This window comes from Coccinella septempunctata, chromosome 2 (genome assembly GCF_907165205.1).
Source record: "Coccinella septempunctata chromosome 2, icCocSept1.1, whole genome shotgun sequence".
Taxonomy (NCBI): domain Eukaryota; kingdom Metazoa; phylum Arthropoda; class Insecta; order Coleoptera; family Coccinellidae; genus Coccinella; species Coccinella septempunctata.
The window spans coordinates 31,631,766-31,648,414 of record NC_058190.1 but is presented as its reverse complement, the minus strand read 5'-3'; the positions used below and the strand labels follow the sequence as shown (position 1 = coordinate 31,648,414).

Below are 16,649 nucleotides of genomic sequence, written 5' to 3'. Positions count from 1 at the left end.
GTGGAAAAAAACTTTTAGCACAAAAGTAAGAAAACGCTGTCAGCTTCTCAAATGAAATCACGCTGATATATTCATTGACCAGTGACACTCCTTTGAATAGCGTTCAAGTCGAATGATACCGAAGGAATTTGGTACGATTTAAGTCACCGAAGACCTAAACAGATTTTTTTTTAGGAAACTTAATTCATAAATATTGCCTTGGTGATGGAGAATAGGGTGCTTCAGTTAAAAGAGCCTATACATCTACTTGACGTGACTGTCCAGTCCTTGGTTTGTTGGAGGAAATATACAGGCTGGCCATTTGAAAACGAAACAGAGCCATTTGCGGTCGACTTGGCCATGCACATTAGTTGAGAACGCTGAGATAGGTCGATTTTTGACGCATAATTTATTGGAGAAATAGCCACCACTTTCACCCTCAAATTTTGAATAGAAAAGGTACGTTAGGTTAGGTCTTGGAGAATCTGAGTGTCGCCATTCCATCTATTGTTGCTTTGTTTCTGGATCGAAGAAATGTACTCAAGTCTCATCCATAGAAAAAATTCGGTTTAAAAAGTCTACATCGTTTTCAAATCGAGCACAGATCGACCGCGATGCTACTACCCTTGCACGCATTTGGTCAACATTCAAACATTTGGGGATCCATTTTGCAGCAATTTTTCTCATGTTCAAATTGACGTGAACTTAGATGAACTCGTTCGTGTGAAATATTCAGTGCTTCAGAAATCCGTTTTAACACAATTCGACGGTCGGATGAAATCTTGTCATGAACTGCATCGATATTTTCGGGGACTGACACAAAAACCTGCCTTCCCGATCGGTCATCATCCTCTTCACTAGAAAAATTACCTCTTTTGAAGCTTGCAGTCCAATTTTTCACGGTCGCATACGAAGGACATTGATTAACAAGTGTACTAAGCATATCTTCGTAAATCTGCTCACCTGTTAACCCTTTTAAATACAGGTACTTGATGATGGCTCGATACTCCAATTTTTCGATATCTTTCAGATATCGATTGAAATTTATTCTGGGAGGATTCTGCATTTCTTCATAAACTTTTTAGGGTCTGATGAAGGAGTCTGATATAGACTCCGATACGTTTAGAATTATAATTTCAACGTTATTTATTTTCAGTTCATTGTCAGGCAACAATTTTTTCTAGTTAATTTGCTCCTGACAAATTAGTGCAAGAATTTGCGCAGGAGCAAATCGTTGATTTCATTTTAAATTGATTTTGTTTCAGAGATTGGGAGTGAAAACCCTAAAAAGTTTATGAAGAAAAGACATTTTAATTTATTGCGTAACTGTGGTTTACTTTTTTGACCTCAAACTTCACACTGACACTTCTAATGAGTTATTGTTCGTTGCTATGGTAACGCAATATTTTTTGATGCATGAAACTGGTCCAGGCTAACTACATAGATATCAATACATCCTCGTTAATGGTGGTTTTTGGAAGTGGATATGCTGAAGTATTCTTGTGCCTTCTTCATAATGTATTCTGATTTTCAAATATCTTTTTTATGAAAACAATTTTGTAGAAAAATCAGATGGGGTTGTTATTTTCAACCCTTGATAATAAAGTTAAAGGGTTTCAAAAATTATGAAACAAAATCTAGCTATCTTCATATTGAAAAATCCTCAGAGATTTTAAGCAAATTTGAATATTTACCAGAAATAACAGAAAATTTATGAGGTATAATTGTCATCCTAAGGAAAACTATATGATAATCGCAGAAAACACAAATATCTCCTACTCCGTAAGACAACATAAATCATCCGCATTCGAGAGATACTTTAATGTTCCATTATTTCATAGACAAACAGGAGCTGGTCTAATTGTGGAATTTTGCGGCGGAAAAATTGCGAAAGGAATTATTGTTCGGAGGAAAACGGAGAAAACGCTAGTCATGGTCCCTGCATTCTAATGATAGCGATTCATTAGGATGAATTTGACATTTTAATGGAAAACCCCCTTCATAATACAGATTGATTCTCGCCAACAACTCGAAAATGCTTTCAGAGCCATAGAAGACTTCTTGTCGAGATGACGGTCTTTGTTTCGCAAAACCGTCTATGTATTGTGAATTTCCCTAGATGAATGAAAGATTCAGATGGAAATTCTGGGAAAATATGTGTCGAACTCTGTGGAAAACTAGTTGTTAGTGGCCGAGGAGACCTTGTTGAATTAATCAGAAATACAGCACTTAGTCAACGAATGAAAAGTTAAATAAAATAACCCTCTAAGCAAATTGTTGTCTGTGAGAATCTCACTGATATTAATTAGCAATAATTAGTATATTCGGATATGGTTGATTCGAAAAGCGAAACACTATACCGACAAACAATAACAGAAAAACCCGAAAGACAATCAATATGATATATGTAAATTTAAAAAAATGGTTTTCCTTCGAAAAAAGTGTTTCTAATATTACCAATCGAGTACAGATAAGCTATGCTCCTGAAGTAAAATTACCCCTACCATGCCTCATAAATTATTCCTTGTGTGCAGGACTCTTTTAGTCAAAAACCATAGAACGAATTTCTGAACATGTAAGGAGTTTCGTTGACGTTGCTGATTTCTTGATCACCCCATCGCTTGCTGATTTGGTGTGATGAAGGAATCTGGGGTTCAGATTATCGATATTTTTGAGGGGAAAATATACTATGAATACTTTGAAATAGATCTTCCTCAAATCGAAAATAAAAGCACTGAAGGGTACCTACATTAATTCTTTTTTAGTATAATCTTCAAATTCGTCTTGGCAGTATATTATTCATCAAATTCAGGCAAGAATTTGATACTTCACCTTATCCTAACATGCTATCAGACCAACGGATTTCTACCAGTACTTGCAGTTGAAGCAAATCTGTCATTTAAATAATTAATCTTGCCAAGCAATGGTCATGGTGTCTAAAACATTCTTGATGAATGTTCACCTAATCACCCAAATTTATACAATTCAAGTCATGAAAGCAGTTGGAATTTCAGTGGAAGGTACATAGTATTGTTAAAGTTGATGGCTCACATTTTTTCAGTATCAAATTACTTGATAATGGTTTCAGAGTCGTATTCCATAAAAATTTTGAGCTGATCCTAGTTTCCAGAACAAGACTGAGTTTTCGAAAAAGCTTTCATTATTTTTTTTTGTTGGTTGACGTGTAGAATGTCTTTCCAAAGTTTGGTCACATAGTTAGGTATTGAACACTTTTTATATTGTAAACAAGGAATGTACTATTGCATCCCATAGAACAATAATAATAAAACAATATAGGGAGTGATTCAAAAAATAATGGACGGTGTTGTCTATCAAAACTTCACCTCATTAAATTCAAGCGTACTTCAGAATTTCGAAATGAATAGATATTTTCTATTCAAATTTGTGCAAAGGAGTCACCTCTGTACATTTAGTGTTATTATGAATCTTACCGACGAATATTGGGAGTCTTGAATGTGGTTAGTTGAAATTTATTTGGAAAATCCTCAGTACAATTTGACAAAGTGCAAAACTCCATAACGTTATGTCTTATAAATAAGAAACATGTCCAATTTCACAAAGTTCTCCTCAATTATATTATTTATTCACAAATGTTGGAGTTACACTGAATTTCCCCAGTGCTTTTCTCTACACAGGGTATTCTCAAAGGTTATTTTTTTGTTGAACAAAAGGTTAATATCATCAAATTTACCAAGTCACCAAAGATTGATGTCTTTATTTTCCCGTCAGACTACGATCTATAACTTAGATGAAGAGTTATAGATTTACTGGGGAAACCTAAGACTTATTTGATCCAATTTCACTTTCATTTCTTCATAATTCTCACTACAATCATACTTACATTTTAATTTCTGGTGCCTGGTTGTACAGTTCAGAGTTAAACCTCGATGAAACGCTTTACTTTCGCAGTAACGTTCAATTTTTTCAGATTGAACTAGGGAGGAACGCTGAAAGCGGCTCAAACCTGAACTCTAGAACTAGCCCCCAAACTAACTTTGTCAGTACCATTAACACAAGGGAATGAGTAGATAAACAGTAAATTCGAGGATGTATTCATATCTAGTTAGCCTAGACCAGTTCCATGCATAAAAAAATATTGCGTTATCATAGCAACGAAAAATAACTCATTAGAAGTATCAGTGTGAAGTTTGGGGTCAAAAAGTAAACCAGAGTTGCGGAATAAATTAAAAGAATGAAGATGACCACCGGAATTGTGAAAATCGAAAAACTGGAGTATCGAGCCATCATCAAGTACCTGTATATAAAAGGGTTAAGAGGTAAGAAGATTTAAGAAGATATGCTTAATATCCTTGGTGATCAATGTCCTTCGTATGCGACCGTGAAAAATTGGACTGCAAGCTTCAAAAGAGGTGAATTTTCCATTGAAAATGATGACCGATCGGGAAGGCCAGTTTCTGTGTCAATCCCCGAAAATATCGATGCAGTTCATGACATGATTTTATCAGACCGTCGAATTGGGCTAAAACGGATATCTGAAGCACTGAATATTTCATACGAACGCGTTCATCATATAGTTCACGTCAATTTTGACATGAGAAAAATTGCTGCAAAATGGATCCCCAAATGTTTGAATGTTGACCAAAAGCGTGCAAGGGTAGAAGCATCGCGTTCGTTCTGTGCTCGATTTGAAAACGATGTAGACTTCTTAAACCGAATTGTAGCTGAGACTGGGATACATTTCTACGATCCAGAAACAAAGCTACAATCGTTGGAATGGCGACACTCTGGTTCTCCTAACCTAACAAGTTTCATTCAAAACTGCTGGAAAGGTTCGCTGTAATAAATGTAACCAATTAAGAGGAGAATATGTTGAGTAATAAAATATTTTGATATTGAAATTTTGTTTGGTTCTATAGTAGGCTAAGAATTTTTCAATATATCCTCGTATACCGAGATAAAGTAAACTGCACAGATCATCAAACATTAAAAAATGCAGGTAGGTATCCCCCTTTTCATTCGTAAATCTAGCATCTAATTATGAGCACCTTTACTACTGAAAAACCCTTACAATTATCATCTTCGGGTCCCGCACTTGACACGAATAAAACTCGAGAGTTCGCTCTATCTTCATATATCATTTCCATTTTCGCAATCAACCCGTCACGGATATCATATAAACGAGCGTTATATCAAAAGGGTATTTCAGAATATGACTTACAAACATTAACATTTCATCGTCTGTTACGACTTCACAACATAGAATTGAATATAATTGAATATGACAGCATCTAATGGATGTTATAATTCAATTCAAGTTAACAGACCTATTCAACAGGAAAAGTACGACAAAACAATTATACCATTGAGGCGCAGAGATGTCAGAAATGCGGTAGAAGGCTTTGTTGGGGGAACCTTCGAGCTGTGTTCATTTCTTTCTTTTGCAATGAAATTTCAATATTCCTCCAGTCAGATTATATTTAAACGTTGTCAAGGCAGAGTTGATTTGGGTTTTGAATCACCTGTTTGTGTTCCATGTTGGGAAATAAATAAATAAATACCTAAATAAATATCTGCCTTTCGGTTACCCACATCATTTAAAAATCTTGCGATTATTTATTAATCTAAGAGATATCTCAGAAAGTTGCAGATTACTTTTGTGTACGGTTTTTTTTATGACAACGCATTAAAAGTTGTTGGTACAGCAAGTGTTTTTCCGACGCTTAATAAAGGACGCGACAGTTTGGAATTAGTGCTGGGGTTGCCATATACCCGAAGTAATTATTATGATGTTATAAGGAAAAAAGAAATCTTAGATTGTGTGCTTGATAATTCGGAAATTAGTATTAGACGCATTGCTGCCTGTCTTGATGTTTCCCAAACTTTTGTTCGGAGAAAATTAAAAACTGAAGTCTTAGATATATTTCATTCAAAAAAGGAAAAAATTTGCAACCAGAAGACCACATGCAGATACTGTCGGACCACTTTCACTCGGGATAACAAAAATAACTGCCATATAATGAACATGTATGATCTCTAGAAAATACTTACGCTCACGAGAAGAGATTTTCAATAAAGATTCTAATTTTGTTTTTGTTTTTTTGATGCTGCAGGAAATCTTCGATAGTGAAACAAAGTTTCAAAGGGCGACTTAATAATCGCCAATAGGAACCCCATCATGGGAAACAGATGTGGGGTTACTTACTCTCCTGAGCTCGTGACCCACTAAAACCTCCTGCTTCTTCTTTGGTTCCGCTCATTTGCCTATAAACCGTTATACTCTTAATCAGATTATTTCTTCTCGCACACTATTGTGCTGGGGTTAATGTGTTTATCCTCTGATGGATATTACTTCATTCATTGTTTCAATAAGTTCCCTTTTTTATTTTAATATCTCTTCAATTCTCTAGGTTTCCTTTTGTACATTCTCATTCTTCCTCTGTCATCCTCGAATTCGTAGTCAGCTTGTCTCCTGAGTTCTTCATTCGGATGTTTCATTTCGAATAACCTTTCTGTTTTCCTCTTCATAAATTCGATGATGGTTTTCCACTTCAAATCTCGATAAATCTGATTGTTCCTGACAAACCAACGTGCATCTGTTGCACATCGTAGCAACTGGTTTTCTGTTGCCTGAATTCTTTGGATATGGCAATTCGCCGCGTATCGCCAAGCACCTAATCCATATGCCAATTGTGGTCTAGCGACGGCTTGGATTTTATTATCAATCTCGTTTCTTTCGACATGTAGCACGTTCTACTTATCAGAGGGTATAGTCTGTTCTTCGTTGCCTTGGTTTTATCAATGGCTTGTTTGATATTGCTTCGCCAGTTTAGTCCTTTGTCTAGAGTAATACCTAAATACTTCGCTTCGGTTTTTCATTCGATTTCTTCTCCATCAACTTCTAGATTGATTTTGGTTCTCAGTTTTCCCTTCTGCGAGTAGTACTGCTTGGCTCTTTTGCCCATTAAGCTTGATTTTCCACTATATGCACCAGCCATTTATTATGGCGACTGTATCATGTAAACTTCGTTCTATGACTTTTGGGTTGCGATGTCGAGTTGCTATTCCAGTGTCGTCAGCATATAGCGTTATCATGGTTCTTCGATTTTTTGGTGTATTTTGAATGTAAATGTTGAATACTAGTGGCCCAAGTACTGAACCTTGGGGTACTCCAGCCTCTGTATCTCTTATTATGGAGAATTTTCCTTCCACTTTTATGTAAAAACATCAATTTTTCTGATAATTCTCTCATTCTATGTTAATGTATGTATGTCTTTAACGGACAATTACTTATACTTCAAGTAGTCCCTAAACGTTTGAATGACGTTTGCTTCCTTGCAATTTTTAGAAAATGAAAGTTTGCTGGAAGATTTTCATGTGTATTTGGTATGCGATCGTAGGTGGTCTCAAAACGATGAGGCACCACCGCACTATGGAAAAATGTTATCCCTGGTCATATAAAACTTCGATAGGAGATTGGTCGGAGTGGTCAGTTGCTATGGCCTGCAAGATCACCTGACTTTGGATTATTTTGTAGGGAGCATTTGAAACAACAAGTTTACGCATTGGATTTGCATAATCAACACCATTTAATGCAATGAATTATTAATGCAGTTGAATATACTCAAAATACAGAAAACATCCAATTAGTATACTATTCCCTTATTTTGCGTTGCCCAGTATGTATCGTTGCTAATGGTTTCATTTTTGAACATTTGATCTAATATTTTTGTATTTTTAAATATTGTATTGAAGCTGATAATTGTTGGCATGCAGAAACTCAGAAGTCTAATAACTCCGAAACAAAGTTATAACAAAAAACTTCAAATTCACATTTTTTATCAAGACTATCAAGTATGAACCTGTGTACGTTTCCTAATTTTTCGCTTTGAGTTTTGAATCACCCTGATCTTTACTCAGACATGTTTTATTGTTGATTCCCTCAGTAAATATGTAGAGGCTTTCCTCGATGTGTTGATAAATTGAATCATTTACGAATATCCATATAAAATTATTATTCACGTCGCAGTTCGAACTTGAACCCCATTCCCGAAATTTATGTACCCTATATATTCATTCTATCTCGTTAGTGGTGCATTAGAAAGATTCATCCGGCAAGAAGTGCTTGTTCTCTTTATCAGGTTCGTCGATGAGCGGAAATTGAGTGAGAAACCCTGCCGACGCTCAGGTTTTGGCCCTCTTCAGACCCCTTTCCGGACAGAAATACAAACGAAGGCTCTGGGTCTAAGTACTGATGTAATGTGGGTGAAGAGGGGTCATCGGAGCTCCGTCAATTGAAGGTTCGGGACGAAAGACGTGAGCAGAAAATGAATAGGGACAATTCGGACAGGGGCCCTGCTGAAGTGATTGTCCCTTCCTCAAAAAGTCAACTATGAGAAGGTATGTGAAAGGCGATAAGGAATGTGAAGTGTCCAATTAAGAGGAAACATGTTAGGTGATATGCCTCGATGGAAATGCTTGGCCAGACTTTAGAATTTGTTCGTCTACCTTGATTTTTCTTTCAATTGAATTCAATTTGAACATCCACAAACTTTATTTTAATATATTATTTCCATCTACCTTCGATATTTGTTGGTTTGAAAGAACTGAATCAACAGGATATAGTCTCGTAACCAAGATAGGAGTAGTCCTCAAGGAAAATTACATTATTTTAGGACTTCTGATGTGATTTCTCTCAAAATCTGAATTCAGATTCATTGCAAGCCTTCGAAGGGAATATCTTAGACGAGAAAGTTATAGGAGGAATGAGGACTCAGTCTACTTGAAGCCCTCTCAGATACTGGAATTCATTGAAACTCTGGAGCTGGAGGGCGAGATGTAGAGGTCAAAGTTGTGAGAACAGCTCTGATGGGGAGCACAATAGACCTCCAGGTCGCAGTGACATGTAACCCTCTTATCAAACTATAAATAAACGTGTAAAGAATTGACGTCGAGTCAAAAACTAATACGCACTTGTTCAAAATTTTAACCAAGCCGTTAACCTTTATGTACTGAATAACCTAGAGCTACTCAGCTCCAACAAGAGAATATAAATACCCTATATTTCTGAACATACACATCCAATTGTGATGAAAACTGGGCGCCGTCTGGAGATTTTCTGAAATACAAAACTTCACTTGTGAATTATATCGTCACGTGATCCTGTACAAGCCTTCTCATCAGTACTTACAAACGTACATTTGAGCAAATTGATTTTGCTTTCTTCCTTAAGCTACAGCGCAAAAAATGGTTGCTTTCAGAACTTGCTGTCACTACAAAATTTGCTATTATCAGTCCAATAAACAGCGATACGAGTACATTGAAAACAACGTTATATTTTTCAAGTAACGCTACTATTAATTATCATTGAATGAACGGTCAAATACCATTAGGAAATACGTTTGGTCCTGATTTATCATTTATAATTTCTTCGGAGAAATGATGAGGCGAATTCTCCACAACTATTTTTATTAGTTTTGTCACCTAAGGTTATTTTTACAATCAATTTAATTATTTCCCTTTCATCCTGGTTTTGTCATCTATGGACATCAAACATCGACGAGAAAGTTTGGATTCCCACTTTTTAGACATTCTATCAAGCCAGGACTCCAGCAGTGCTAGTATACTGACCGCTAATCCACCCAGCCAGCTACATAATGTTTCTTGAACTGGAATGAAGACTTTTTCTTATTTCATTACTTCCTTGCAGATGAAATACATGAAATATACTTCACAAAAATAATTCGGGTACTTCATTTGATCGCTATTTATAGGGAATTCAATAATAATGTGGCGAGTCAACACAAAATTAATAATAACGTTTCTTACATCCCATTGGCTTTTAGGAGATACGATAAGGACACGTTTCGTATCGGTGGCTAAAATTACGGGTTATTGAATAGTTTGGCATTCAAAATTTTAGCACATGTTTTCGAAGTATCAAGATTTTCAGCTGATAACACTCTGTTATAAAAAAATATCTTTGACGGCCTATAAATGAATTATCTTTTGCGATATCATTTTAATGCATTAAAGCATTTCAAATTTCAGCCTGGATAAACATTTTTAGCACATGTTTCCGAAGTTTAGGATTTTTATCTGATACCACTCAATGAAAAAAATATCTTCGACGGCCTGCAAATGGATAATCTTTTGGAATATCAGATAACACTGCGAAAAAATATCTTCCACATAATATGTGGAAATTCAAAATAAATAAAAGCACTCTACTGCTTAGTTAACAAATTCTTCTAAGCTAAACCTACAGGAAAGAATCCCTTCACCTCCGACATCATCTACTTTTTGAGAATGATGGGACTAAAGAGGGAGAGGTCTAGCTTTATGAGCTTGCTTGTGTGCTACAATAGACCACTTTGATGGCGATGGCCAGCACTCTGTAACTGTAGTTAATAAAACAAACAGCAACGACGCCACTGGCGAAATGGCTGCATGTGCATCACAGTACTGTCAGAATTATGGATAGGAGGCTATTTTCCAATTAACTAAATCACCTTTGGTTTTCATCAGAGATCAAAGGCAACATAATGTCTAAGACATTATGGAATAAATATTACTCAACTGACTCTATAGGGTACATCCACATAAGCTACCTACCAGTTGACTGGGATGAAAGGAATGATTATGATGATGATGATGATGAGGAGAGGAAATCGACCAACTTATTAAGAGTATGCCTCGACGTGTGACCGCGTACAAAACACATTGTGTAGGTCGAAAACTTTATTAATTCTTCTTTTTTACCTGCACTAGGATTTTTCTCAAGATTCGATGAATCACTGACTTAAATCTTAGAAATATGTATAAAACAATTGTTGCGATGAATTAATTGATATTGGCTATCTGTATTCAATGTCACTTATTCAATTTGTTTAATGAAATACTTGTTGAATTTGCTTTTTATGCTACTTTCAATATTGAGAATCTGATAATTCGCATGCATTAGAGAAACCACTAGTAATAACTCAGTTCATCTACCTAAATGATCTTAATAGGATGAACCGTTTTGCGTTCAGATATGAGGAAAACGCATCGCAAATTGACTCTGAACGCTCGGTTTCACAGAATATTATCGGTTAATCAAGCGTCTGATTGACTGATCGAAATCAATTCAATTTTGATTGATAATCCAGTTTTGAATATCACGAAGTTCATCGTTGCATCAAATGGAGAACGATCAATTCTGAGTTTCCGATTTTTTAATTTGTAGATTTTTTGTTGGAAATCAATCAAGATGCATATTCGATTCATGCATTGCTGCATTCGACTTAATTTTTTTCCCTTACCAAGTAGGTAACGATAGATAATAGTAGAGTGATGGTGGGATGAGCATTTTGAGTACAGCAATTTTTTTTTAGGAACCGTAAATTGGCTCATGTGTCCCTAACCCATGGGAGAGTTGAACAGGGGGCAAGAGAGACTTGACCATAAGTTTGTTCATCAGGAAAAACACTGAAAGAAAACAATTTCCAATAACCAACGATTGTCTACGTCAAGGTTCTCATCATCAGATATATCAGCGTATGAAATACATATTTTCTATTTCAGATTCACTCTCACTTATTTCCGAGATGTTTTTTGTTTTTACTTTTTTGAAACTGTGTATATTTTTTCATATTTATTTCTATTATTCAATTTTATTTTTTTGAAGCAAATATTATCTGAGCTCAGTGCGACCACTGACCATGTCTCCCTATCATAGCATAGATCAAGTCTTCCGCACTTTCTATTAATCTATTACGTTTTCTGGAAACTTCCACAACTATTATTAAAAAGGCTAATCGTTTGTGAAACAATATCATTCATTGAAGGTCACAAAACTAAATAATACTACGCACCTATTAAACTTTTCAGACAGTGTAACAAACAAAAATTATTCAATTTATCAGTTCCTAACAACATCCCTCACACTCCCGAACTTTTCTGATGGCGGCCAAAATGGAGCCACCAGTAGTTGTGCCTTGTTACGAGTATATCGCAAGCTATTTACGATACCGGTAGAGCGAAATTTCAATTAAAATATTTGATGTGGTTAAAGTCTCCCGGACTCCCCCTATGTTTCATAATTTTTCAAGAATTTTTTTCCCTTCTTATAATGACATTATATTAGAATCTCTAATTAGTTTTATCAAGAAAATCAGCAATTTTTGAAATAATTTCTGAAGAAATAGTTTTTCCTTTATTGGCTTCTATCGATATGAATATGATTATAAAGGTTCGGGTTATAAATAGTAACAGCACATAATTATTCATTTCGACCGTATAAGAAAAGTGGATGAAGAAATTAACGAAGGAGCAGCATTCAGCTAATAGATATACTAAAAATTTTCCCGAAAGCCACAACTTCGAAGGGCGCGGCCTGCTGATGCTTAGAAATGACGAATGTTCCAAGAAGCAGAGAGGGAAACTGCTGAAAGACAGATCTCGGGATTCTGCCCAATTAAGAGACGACGTAGAAAGAGCATAGGGCACGAATCAAACACGAAAAGAGACGCGCTTGAGAAGTGCTTCAAAAAATCTTGAGTGGAACGTATAGGATGTGTAGCGTAACACTTTAACCACGTCTCAATACAACGAGTTTAGATAGGTCATGAGAAGTGATGTGAATTGGAAGGCACTGCACTCTTCATTATGCTGATTCTTTGGTTGATGATTCGATATTCTCATAGTATTTGGGATATTGATCAATATTGAAATTTATTGTTAGGGAATCATGTACCTTATACTTATTGGTAGAATTTTTTAGACTGTGGAAGTATGGTTATTCTTTGAGTGATTTTCACGAAATATTTGCTTTCTAGTTGGAATTATGACCATTTCTACAATGCGGTGTCTTATTTTACATTAATCAGTGAAAAGTAGTATACCCTGGTTTCATAGAATTGTTATTCGTCAAATAATTTCATCTGAAAGCACCAAAATAAGGTATCCTTCAGATAGGAAATTATCCGACAGATACTTATTGACAGTGGATAAAATTTATTCGAAGGTGAAAATACCGGGCCGTAATAAAATATGATTCCAAATAAAATTGTGAATCCTAGGCTACATTGATTTCTATGCTTTCTTCGCAAAAAAAGGACCGATTGATCCAGGGCTCTCTAATGATAAAATATGTGAACCCTACACAATATCTGAATTCAGAAGTTACTGGGAAATATTGTTGTACTGAAGTTTCTATCAGAGGAAATTATCTCATACTGTTATGATTGCTAGAATTTTAACTTGTTTTCTCTTCTTTCTATGCCATGTGTAGCTGTCAATGATTTGGAAAATAAAATAATATTCTATTTAAAAAGAATTATAATATTTTATTCTAATATTCTATACTTCATTCACATTTATTTTAGCAGTCGGTTGGCCATGAAATAATTTTCTCAAGTTTTCGTAACTAGAACGGAGTGAGGCACTCATGAAATGTCGTTAATGTCATAACACCATTGCCACAACTGAAATCAATTTTTATTACGAAAATGCCGAAAGTGATTGAAAAAAGAGACAGGGTTTCATGAAGTGCTATTTAGAATTTAGGTTCGCTCATTCAAATAGTTATACCCTGATATTCTGAAATGCACAATACGTTAGACGGTAGCGAACATATTTCAGCTGAATATTTCCACAATCAGAAAGATTGTGAATGAAGAGGATGAAAAATTTCCTTCTATTGGGAGTACCAAAAAAGTGGTGGCATTTGAAAATTTTAAGTTTGAGTGAATTAATGCGAAAAGTTTACTACAGGATTTTCGATGAATGTATCGTAGAATAAGTTCCCGATAATTGATTTTTCTATTTTTCATTTGACTTACATTGTAAATGTCATAAGGTACCAATAAATACTTTATCATTATTATTACATCAATGTATTGAGAAGAACAGCCACAAATACGAGCCAGTTGTCCTGTTAATTGTTTATTGATGTGAAACTTTTGTTCAAGGGTGAAGTTCATCTTGACGTGAAACTTCTTTTAATTCCTTTCACTTATATTGATGAGAGATGAATTTTGTTGAAGAACTTAACATACTTGTAATTATCTGTTAATTCCTTCGGGAGATATTCATTCCCAACCACTGCATCATATGCATTTCATCTTCGGGGGAATATTTTTGAAATCTACAACTGATGTAACGTATTCAAACTTTAGCTATCCTCAAGCTAGTGCATATTATGATGTTTCACTGATCTCTTGTATTTTCCATGCAAATAACTGGATTTGGTATGGCTTCAATCAGTTTGTATAAACTTCAATAATGTTCGTCACCTATTTTCCGAAGAGATTCGATATTGTGATAAAATACGTAATAACAGAAACTTTTACGTAGAACGGGCAACATAGCGTTGATTTAAAACCCAAAAATATTTTGACAAGCGTCATAACCCCACATTTTCGTACTATACAGAGTGAAATGTGTCAAATTTTCATGACCAACCGAGTGCTAAGATAAAAGTGAATGGGTATATCTATCTATCTATAGTTTTTGCGACAGTACATAAGCAATGTGAATGAAGTTATTTCGATCAACCGATCTTACAACTTTGGTCTGATATTGGAAGACTGACTTCATTCATTCATGCATCAACTAATTGTTGATGCATGAAATAGAAAAATAACATTATGATCAAAATTCATGTGGATGTGAAATCTTGCATATATACCAAGACGAACTGTAAAAACATTTCAAATTATATCTGATTCAAGCGAATTTTTACTGATACTGGTGGTACGGAAGACTTTTTGAAAAAAATTTATGGTAGCTGGAACTCACAATGAAGTTTTAGTGCATTTCGATTATTTGTTGTTGGATTCGTTAACAATTTTTGTGTTGTAAAATTTTCTGCACATTCATAATATTAAATTATCATGCTGCAGACCAAAGCCTTTCGAATTATGAGCATCTAAGTCTCTGGGCAGAAACTGATCTCTGATTTACATAATAAACACTTTTAGTTATTGTAGACTATTCGAACATATGTACTTATTGCAACCACAAGTTAGGAGGAGGATATTTCTCTCAATTCAGATTACCGCAAGTTCAAATTCCGCTCTATTTATTATTTTCATTAATGCCATTCAAATACGAGAAAAAAAAAAGATTTAGATAGAATCATAGATTAGATCTCGAGATATACAATACAATGTATATTTTGCAAGAACCAAGTTAGAGAAAAATAATTTTTTTTCCGGGAAACTACCATAGGTAATCCAATGGAATGTACTACAAAATTAAGTACTTTCAGACATCAACAACTTTTTGCTTCGATTCACGCATTCTGGTCTGGAGAGAGAATTGAAGAGTAGAACATAAGAAGAATCAGAGTGTTACTTTAATTATGCTTCTTCATACAGCACATCTACTGCATGAATCTCAGACCTTGACAGAGAGCGTCTCCTATCAATTTTTTTTTCTTCAATTTTCGTTTGTAGTAGTTTAACGACGATTTGGGAGATTATAGATCTGTATGTACAATTTCAGGTGTTTTTTTTTCGTTTTTGGAATCAGTTGACACCCTGAAATTTCGGGTCCTTTTCATTCTTGGTATCAAACAAACATAACTTTCGCTCGAACAGTTCTCAACGATCAGCGCGGAATAAGGTATGAGAGAAGAACGAATGAGAGGACGATGAAGAAGAATCACTTACTGGATATCCAAGAGAACCCCACAAATCAAACAATCTCAACACTAAACTATCTCTCAAGAATCACGTTTATCACTTTCAATGTACGAGTCGGGGAACGCAAAGGAAAGATCGCAATTTCCAACTAACCAATCCGAAATAACAACCGGAAAATAAGTCAGTGTCGGGCCGCTGATCCCCAATACGGCAAGGTCGTGCAACGCATCCGACCCGACTTCAATTCCGCAAGATCGAGAAATCGCCCACGATCATTCTTGCCCGTGAAAAATTCGACGATTTTCCTGCGGAAAATTCGCGTGTGCGGCGCGGGACGCTCGTAGACTTCGAACGGGCCTATTTCAGCCGGACCCAATCGGAAACGCAACGTGATGCTGACTGAATTTTCATGGGAAACTCTGCACGGATTTGTCGCGCGACGCCAGAGCCGCCTCTTGGGAGAGACGGGAAGCACGCAGCATCTCTCGCGACAAGGACCAACCTACTTACGTGCGGATTTCCGTGCTGGGACCCTTCCTACATCTCGCGTGGGAAGAAGTAATTTTTTACACCCTCGTCAAATTTTCCTATCGCGTATGAGATACCGTCTACGATATCGACGGTGGAGTGGACGAGAAATTTTTTTGGGGGGTGGAAATTGCTCAGGCAGCCACAATCGGTACAATCGTTTCCATTGTTTTCCTTGACTGGGCATCGCTTTTTTCGATGACAACGAAAACGTGGTCGAATAAATTGACGCACCAACGCAACGGTTGACTGTATGTAGTAATATCTGTTGTCTTGAACCTTCAACGTTTTCACGACTTTTTTGAAACAAAATCAAGTGCCCCATTTGCAGAAATATTATTTCACAACCTTGATCTTTGATCCGTCTTAACTCCTTTTAAGTGTCACATTTAGTTATAAACACGCGGTTGGTAGTATGCGAATTAAATCTTGCATCTAGATTGGCATTAAGGTGGAGTGCCAATCACGCAACTGAAGAAAGAAGCCACAGTCGCGCGACTGACGCAACCGCGGCGAGTGTCAATTGCGCAGCTC

The 16,649-nt window shown here is 35.9% G+C and overlaps 1 protein-coding gene across 1 annotated transcript in view; it reads right to left on the bottom strand.

Moving 5' to 3' along the window:
• Positions 1-15,973, bottom strand: part of LOC123307714 — a 465,084-nt gene extending 449,111 nt beyond the window's left edge. The window contains exon 1 of the mRNA XM_044890127.1: positions 15,615-15,973. The gene's annotated coding sequence lies outside the window, so the exon portion shown is untranslated. The remainder of the gene's footprint in view (positions 1-15,614) is intronic.
• Between the last annotated feature and the right edge of the window lie 676 nt (positions 15,974-16,649).